The sequence below is a fragment of the Oncorhynchus mykiss genome, chromosome 13, assembly GCF_013265735.2.
Source record: "Oncorhynchus mykiss isolate Arlee chromosome 13, USDA_OmykA_1.1, whole genome shotgun sequence".
Taxonomy (NCBI): domain Eukaryota; kingdom Metazoa; phylum Chordata; class Actinopteri; order Salmoniformes; family Salmonidae; genus Oncorhynchus; species Oncorhynchus mykiss.
Window position 1 is genome coordinate 25157378 of NC_048577.1, and position 9235 is coordinate 25166612.

Genomic DNA, 9235 nt, shown 5'->3' on the forward strand with positions numbered 1-9235 from the left:
TACACTCAATTAGTACTTGGTAGCATTGCCTATACATTTTTTTTTTACTTGGGTCAAACATTTCGTGTAGCCTTCCACAAGCTTCCCACAATAAGTTGGGTGAATTTCGGCCCATTCCATGTAACTGAGTCAGGTTTGTAGGCCTCCTTGCTCGCACACTTTTTCAGTTCTGCACACACATTTTCTATGGGATTGAGGTCAGGGCTTTGTGAGGGCCACTCCCAATACCTTGACTTTGTTGTCCTTAAGCCATTTTGCTACAACTTTGGAAGTCTGACAATTGGGTACGTTTTCCACCACTGCATAATACAGAATATTAATAGACAATAACAGCTCAAGGACAGAACTACATACAGTTGAAGTCTGAAGTTTAGCTGATCTAGGGAATAATCATCAACTCAAATCAAATGTTATTTGTCACAACAGGTGTAGACTTGACTGTGAAATGCTTACTTACAAACCCTTACCCAACAATGCAGTTCAAGAAAGAGTTAAGAAAATAGTTACTAAATAAACTAAAGTAAAAATACTTAAATAGAAATAAAAAGTAACATAATAAAAACTATGAGGCTATATACAGGGGGTGCCGGTACCGACTCAACGTGCGGGGGTACAGGTTAGTTGAGTAATTTTGTATATGTAGGTAGGGGTAAAGTGACTATGCATAGATAATAAACAGCGAGTAGCAGCAGTGTAAAAACAAAGGGGGGGGGGTCGTCAATGTAATTAGTCCGGGTGGCCATTTGATTAATTGTTCAGCAGTCTTATGGCTTGGGGGTAGAAGCTGTTAAGGAGCCTTTTGGTCTTACACTTGGCGCTCCGGTACTGCTTGCCGTGCAGGAGCAGGAAGAACAGTCTATGACTTGGGTGACTGGAGTCTTTGAAAACATTTTGGCCTTCCTCTGACACCGCCTAGTATATACAGTGGGGAGAACAAGTATTTGATACACTGCCGATTTTGCAGGTTTTCCTACTTACAAAGCTTGTAGAGGTCTGTAAAATCCCGAAAATCACATTATATGATTTTTAAGTAAGTAATTTGCATTTTATTGCATGACATAATTATTTGATACATCAGAAAAGCAGAACATAATATTTGGTACAGAAACCTTTGTTTGCAATTACAGAGATCATACGTTTCCTGTAGTTCTTGACCAGGTTTGCACACACTGCAGCAGTGATTTTGGCCCACTCCTCCATACAGACCTTCTCCAGATCCTTCAGGCTTCGGGGCTGTCGCTGGGCAATACGGACTTTCAGCTCCCTCCAAAGATTTTCTATTGGGTTCAGGTCTGGAGACTGGCTAGGCCACTCCAGGACCTTGAAATGCTTCTTACGGAGCCACTCCTTAGTTGCCCTGGCTGTGTGTTTCAGGTCGTTGTCATGCTGGAAGACCCAGCCACGACCCATCTTCAATGCTCTTACTGAGGGAAGGAGGTGGTTGGCCAAGATCTCGCGATACATGGCCCCATCCATCCTCCCCTCAATACGGTGCAGTCGTCCTGTCCCCTTTGCAGAAAAGCATCCCCAAAGAATGATGTTTCCACCACCATGCTTCACAGTTGGGATGGTGTTATTGGGGTTGTACTCATCCTTCTTCTTCCTCCAAACATGGCGAGTGGAGTTTAGACCAAAAAGCTACATTTTTGTCTCATCAGACCACATGACCTTCTCCCATTCCTCCTTTGGATCATCCAGATGGTCACTGGCAAACTTCAGACGGGCCTGGACATGCGCTGGCTTGAGCAGGGGGACCTTGCGTGCGCTGCGGGATTTTAATCCATGACGGCGTAGTGTGTTACTAATGGTTTTCTTTGAGACTGTGGTCCCAGCTCTCTTCAGGTCATTGACCAGGTCCTGCCGTGTAGTTCTGGGCTGATCCCTCACCTTCCTCATGATCATTGATGCCCCACGAGGTGAGATCTTGCATGGAGCCCCAGACCGAGGGTGATTGACCGTCATCTTGAACTTCTTCCATTTTCTAATAATTGCGCCAACAGTCGTTGCCTTCTCACCAAGCTGCTTGCCTATTGTCCTGTAGCCCATCCCAGCCTTGTGCAGGTCTACCATTTTATTACTGATGTCCTTACACAGCTCTCTGGTCTTGGCCATTGTGGAGAGCTTGGAGTCTGTTTGATTGAGTGTGTGGACAGGTGTATTTTATACAGGTAACGAGTACAGGTAATGACTGGAGAACAGGAGGGCTTCTTAAAGAAAAACTAACAGGTCTGTGAGAGACGTAATTCTTACTGGTTGGTAGGTTATCAAATAATGATGTCATGCAATAAAATGCAAATTAATTACTTAAAAATCATACAATGTGATTTTCTGGATTTTTGTTTTAGATTCCGTCTCACAGTTGAAGTGTACCTATGATAAAAACCTCAACATGCTTTGTAAGTAGGAAAACCTGCAAAATCGGCAGTGTATCAAATACTTGTTCTCCCCACTGTAGGTCCTGGATGGTAAGATGATTGGCCCCAGTGATGTACTGGGTCGTACGCACTACCCACTGTAGCGCCTTATGGTCAGATTCCGAGCAGTTGCCATACCAGGCTTTGATGCAACCATGGTCTCAATGGTGCAGCTGTATAACTTTTTGAGGATCTGGGGACCTATGCCAAATATTTTCAGTCTCCTGAGGGGGAAAAGGTTGTGCCCTCTTCACGACTGTCTTGGTTTGTTTGGACCATTGATAGTATGTTGGTAATCTGGACACCATGGAACTTGAAACTCTCGACCTGCTCCACTACAGCCGCGTCGATGTTAATGTGGGCCTGTTCGGCCTGCCTTTTCCTGTAGTCCATGATCTGCTTCTTTGTCTTGCTCACATTTAGGGAGAGGATGTTGTCCTGGCACCACACTGCCAGGTCTCTGACCTCTTCCCTATAGGCTATCTCATCGTTGTCGGTGATCAGGCCTACCACTGCTGTGTTGTCAGCAAACTTAATGATGGTGTTGGAGTTGTGGTGTTGCCACGCAGTCGTGGGTGAACAGGGAGCACAGGAGAGGACTAAGCACTACCCTGAGGGGCCCCAGTTGCACAGGGCAGGGTCGAGACCCAGGGTCTCGAGCTTAATGACGAGTTTGGAGGGTACTATGGTGTTAAATGCTGAGCTGTATTCGATGAACAGCATTCTTACATAGGTATTCCTCTTGTCCAGATGGGTTAGGGCAGTGTGCAGTGTGGTTGCGATTGTGTCGTTTGTGGACCTATTGGGGCGGTAAGAAAATTGGAGTGGGTCTAGGGTGTCAGGTAGGTTGGAAGTGATATGGTCCTTGACTAGTCTCTCAAAGCACTTCATGATGACGGAAGTGAGTGCTGCGGGGTGATAGTCGTTTAGCTCAGTTACCTTAGCTTTCTTGGGAACAGGAACAATGGTGGCCCTCTTGAAGCATGTGGGAACAGCAGACTGGGATAAGGATTCATTGAATATGTCCGTAAACACACCAGCCAGCTGGTCTGCGCATGCTCTGAGGACACGGCTGGGGATGCGAGGGGTTAACACGTTTAAATGTTTAAATGTTAGCTGCAATGAAGGAGAGCCCGTAGGTTTTGGTAGCGGGCCGTGTCAGTGACCCCGTGTTGTCCTCAAAGCGAGCAAAGAAGTTGTTTAGTTTGACTGGGAGCAAGACATCGTGGTCCGCGACGGGGCTGGTTTTCCTTTTGTAGTCCGTGATTGACTGTAAACCCTGCCACACACCTCTCGTGTCTGAGCCGTTGAATTGCGACTCTACTTGCGGTGGGAATAGCTACACTGTTTGTACTCGGTCATGTTTCCGGTCACCTTGCCCTGATTGAAAGCAGTGGTTTGCGCTTTCAGTTTTGCGCGAATGCTGCCATCAATCCACAGTTTCTGGTTGGGGAATGTTTTAATAGACGCTGTGAGTACAACATCACCGATGTACTTGCTAATAAACTCGCTCACCGAATCAGCGTATTCATCAATGTTTTTGTCTGACGCTATGCGGAACATATCTCAGTCCACATGATCGAAGCAGTCTTGAAGCGTGGAATCCGATTTTTCTGACCAGCGTTGAACAGAACTGAGGACGGGCGCTTCCTGTTTTAGTTTCTGTCTATAGGCTGGGAGCAACAAAATGGATTCGTGGTCAGATTCTCCGAAAGGGGGGCGGGGGAGGGCTTTATATGCATCACGGAAGTTAGCTCAGTTACCTTAGCTTTCTTGGGAACAGGAACAATGGTGGCCCTCTTGAAGCATGTGGGAACAGCAGACTGGGATAAGGATTCATTGAATATGTCCGTAAACACACCAGCCAGCTGGTCTGCGCATGCTCTGAGGACACGGCTGGGGATGCGAGGGGTTAACACGTTTAAATGTTTAAATGTTAGCTGCAATGAAGGAGAGCCTTTACTCAAAGAAACTGTCCCCTGCAGAGAGGAATTACGGGGTCGGCGATCGAGAGCTCCTGGCGGTGAAGTTGGCATTAGAGGAGTGAAGACACTGGCTGGAGGGCGCCAAGGACCCATTCCTCATCCTCACTGACCATCGGAACCTGGAGTACATAGGGACAACGAGGAGGCTGAATCCACACCAAGCAAGGTGGAAGTAAAAAAAACCTGTGCTTCATCATGAGGTACACCTGGACTCCATTAACTCCCCTTTATCTGGCACTCCCTTAAGTTAATTCCCCAGGCAGTATGGTTTCTATGTTTCATGTCAAGACGCTACTCCCATGTTGTATTGTTCAATGTTCTTTGTTTTATTAAACTTACCACCTGCACCTGCTTCTCGACTTCTCGGCTTCTCAACCTGCACCTGTTTCCCAGCATCTACATTACACAAGGAGCTTTCAAAAGAACTCCGGGACAAAGTTATGGAAAGGCACAGATCAGGGAATGGGTATAAAAAGATTTCAAAACCCTTGAATATCCATTGGAACACAGTCAAGACGATTAAGAAGTGGATGGTATATGGCAAGACCCTGCCTAGGTCAGGCCGTCCCTCAAAACTGGATGACTGATCAAGTAGGAGACTGATCAAAGAGGCTACCAAGAGTCCAATGGCAACTTTGAAAGAGCTACAGGCTTTTATGGCCAAGACTGGTCAGTGTGCATGTGACAACAAAAACCCAAGCACTTCAAACGGGATTAAAGATGGGATGGGATATCTTGAGTAATGGCTTCCTTCTTGCCATCCTATCATACATGCCAAATTTGTGGAGCAGAGGAGGCTGGTAAGAGGAGCTATAGAAGGACAGGCTCATTGTAATGGCTGGAAAGGAATACATGTAACGGTATCAAACATGTGGTACCATCACACAGATGGAAACCACATTTGACTCAATTTCCATTTGTGCCATTCCAGCCATTACAATGAGCATGTCCTCCTATAAGCTTCTCCTACCAGCCTCCTCTGCTCAACAAATTTTGCATGTATGATAGGATGGCAAGAAGGAAGCCATTACTCAAGATATCCCATCCCACCTTCAATCCCGTTTAAAGTATACAAAAAAATAAAACAGAGATTGTGTAGCCATATAGCCAAAGTTTTGTGGTCTGACGAAACTTAAAACATAACATTTTGGCGCAAATCCAACATGGTACATCACCCAAACAATACTGTCCCTACTGTGAAGCATGGCAGTGGCAGTGTCATGTTATGGGGATGTTTCTCATTGAGTCACTGATGTGATCTTCCTGTCTGGGTTGGCGCCCCCCTCCCTTGGGTTGTGCCGTGGCGGAGATCTTTGTGGGCTATACTCGGCCTTGTCTCAGGATGGTAAGTTGGTGGTTGAAGAAATCTCTCTAGTGGTGTGGGGGCTGTGCTTTGGCAAAGCGGGTGGGGTTATATCCTGCCTGTTTGGCCCTGTCTGGGGGTATCATCGGATGGGGTCACAGTGTCTCCTGACCCCTCCTGTCTCAGCCTCCAGTATTTATGCTGCAATAGTTTATGTGTCGGGGGGCTAGGGTCAGTCTGTTATATCTGGAGTACTTCACCTGTCTTATCCGGTGTCCTATGTGAATTTAAGTATTCTCTCTCTAATTCTCTCTCTCGGAGGACCTGAGCCCTAGGACCATGCCTCAGGACTACCTGGCATGATGACTCCTTGCTGTCCCCAGTCCACCTAGCCGTGCTGCTGCTGTTCACCGGATGTGCTACCTGTCCCAGACTTGCTGTTTTCAACTCTCTAGAGACAGCAGGAGCGGCAGAGATACTCTTCATGATCGGCTATGAAAAGCCAACTGACATTTACTCCTGAGGTGCTGACTTGCTGCACCCTCGACAACTACTGTGCTAATTATTATTTGACCATGCTGGTCATTGTTAAGTAATTTTGTAATCAATGTTCATAAATTACAATTATCTTCATCTGTCTGATACCTGATACCCATTGATCAGATCCCAATTTATTTGCGAGAGCTCTGCAGTTTACACAAATACATTCCTTTTATACCATCCTAACCTACGCACATACATACACACCAGCATAGGGATTTTCTCATGACTCTCACCACAGTTTATAACCACTCAGCTGACAGTTCCAGGCTCCCCCAGATACTATAGCTCTGGAGGGGCTCTCCTTGTCCTATCTTATCTTCCCAGATTTACATCCAGGTCGGTTCAAACATAGGTTAATGCGCCTCTCTGTTCTCTTTCTACCCCCACATACACTCCTTTCTTCCTAGGTACATGCCATATAACCCCTTCCTAATGAACAAACATTATTTAACACTACAAGAAAGTCAGGGTAGAATTCTTGCCAGTTATAGTGCCGTACACCTCATTTAGTCATTATTCATAAAAAAATCCCGTAACAGGAATTTATGAAAATGTAACATCTTGGCCATGTTCTGTTATAATCTCCACCCGGCACAGCCAGAAGAGGACTGGCCACCCCTCATAGCCTGGTTCCGCTCTAGGTTTCTTCCTAGGTTTTGGCCTTTCTATGGAGTTTTTCCTAGCCACCGTGCTTCTACACCTGCATTGCTTGCTGTTTTGGGGTTTTAGACTGGGTTTCTGTTCAGCACTTTGAGATATCAGCTGATGTAAGAAGGGCTATATAAATTAATTTGATTTGATTCTCATAGTCAGGGACTGTGGCACTCATCAGGGGCCTCATTTATAAATGTTGTGTAAGCACAAAACATGCGTGCGCCAGTTTTCACGCAAAAGTTGGCATTTATAAAAACTGAACTTGACGTGAGAAAGTTCTTATCCTCCCGCAAACTTTAGACCATGCGTAGGCTACGCACAGTTTCTAGTGTAATATTGCCTTGCAGGAAGGCAAAAGTAGCCTTAAAACATATAGTAGAATTTAACAGGTGAACAGACAGTTGATATTTTGCATGGAAGTGCGCAGGCTATCACTGTAAGTAGGCCAACTGTATAGAAGAAACAAAATCAGAGATGATAATGTTTCAGAATTCGCGGGCAGTGCAGCATATTTAGGTTCGAGAAAAATTTTATGCAAAACATTATTGAATTCAAACGATCGGTTTACAGGTCCACAACAATTTGCTATTGTTTTTGTCTTTCAGATACAGCAAATGTCACTGCAATAGAACATGTTATTTCGGCACCGCAAAATACACTTGATCAAGTTCGCAATTGCTATTTACTTTAGATACTGTGTTGGCCTAATTCCAATACTACCAAGTATAAAGCAAATAAGGGCGTTATTGTCACCATAAAAGGTGAATGGGAGCCATAATGCTCGTTCATGCCCGCAGTTTTATGACAGGTCTGAGTTATAGTGGAAACATGCATATGTATAGCGTGTGCCAAGTTTATAAATCTCAATGTTTTTGTGAGTGCACAGTCTTTTCAGAAATTGATATTTAATTACTTTAAAATGGACACAAGCTTTATAAATAAGACCCCAGGATAGAATAATAAATGGAGCAATGTACAGAAAAGTATTTGATGAAAACCTGCTGCCCTCTGTAAGATAGCTGATCCTGGGATGGAAGTTCACCTATCAGCATGACAACAACCTGAAGTACACAACCAAAGCTACAGTGGCGTGTCTAAGGAATAAAAAGGTAAATGCCCTTGAGTGGCCCAGTCAGAGTCCCGACATAAATCCAATCAACGCTCTGCAAGGAACTTTACAGAGCTTGAACCGTTTTGTAAAGAAGAATGGTCAAATATGGCCAAATCTAGGTGTGTAAAGTTGGTGGAGACCAATCCCAACAGACTCGCAGCTGTAATTTCTGCCAAAGGTGCTTCTACCAAGTATTAACTCAGGGGGGGGAGACTTATCCAAGTATGATATTTCAGTTTTGTATTTTTTATATATACATTTTTTCCTTAAAAGTGTGGAGTATGGTGTGTAGATAATTGTGTGTGTGTGTGTTGAAAGAGGTTCAAGAAACTTTGAAACATTGAAATCAATTAAAACTTGTAAGAAATGTGGAACGACTTAAAATACTAAAGTAAAACAATCATGTTTAAATATTAGGATAAATAAGTTGTATATGCACATTGGTATGTTTGAATGTGACTTTTCCAGGGTTGGGCAGATTACTTGACAAATGCAATCAGTTACTAACGACAGATAACATGACAATAAAAGTAATTAGTAACAAAAATCTATTGGATTACTCAAAAATAGTGGATTACTTAATTGGTTAGACAGCACCTGCCTCCTCAGTTTATGCTGCAGACGATCAGTTTCCTCTCTAACTCTGCTCCCCCAGCTCCCCCAGCATCTTTGGGCAAGTACTGGCTTAACTGTCTGCTGCATCTTCTTGATGAAATAGCATCATGGCTAAAAGGTCAACTTCACTGTCAAGTTCCATGAAAAGCATTCCCAAACCTCATTATTTGATTGCGCAATGATAGGCCTTTTACACCGAGCTGCCAAGTAAATTGTTGCCAGTAAAAGAGGAAATGGTAATTTGAATGTCTGACCCACCCTATAACATAACAGTCTGGAATGATAAAGACTTCAATAACAAAGATGCAACGGATCCAAGAGATATCTGATTATTTCATGATTTGGATGGTCAATTGTGCAAATACAATTGCAAAAACATGTGTATATTGGACTGCAAAGACCGGTGGGTTTTCGTGAACACATTCTCATGGAAGCTAGAGATTTAGCTGAGTAAGCTAAGTCGAGACTTTCAAGTTCCTTGGTGTCCACGTCACCAACGAACTACCATGGTCCAAACACACCAAGAGAATCGTGAAGAGGGCACGACAACACCTTTTCCCCCTCAGGAGAATGAAAAGATATGGCATGGGTCCCCAGATCCTCAAAAAGT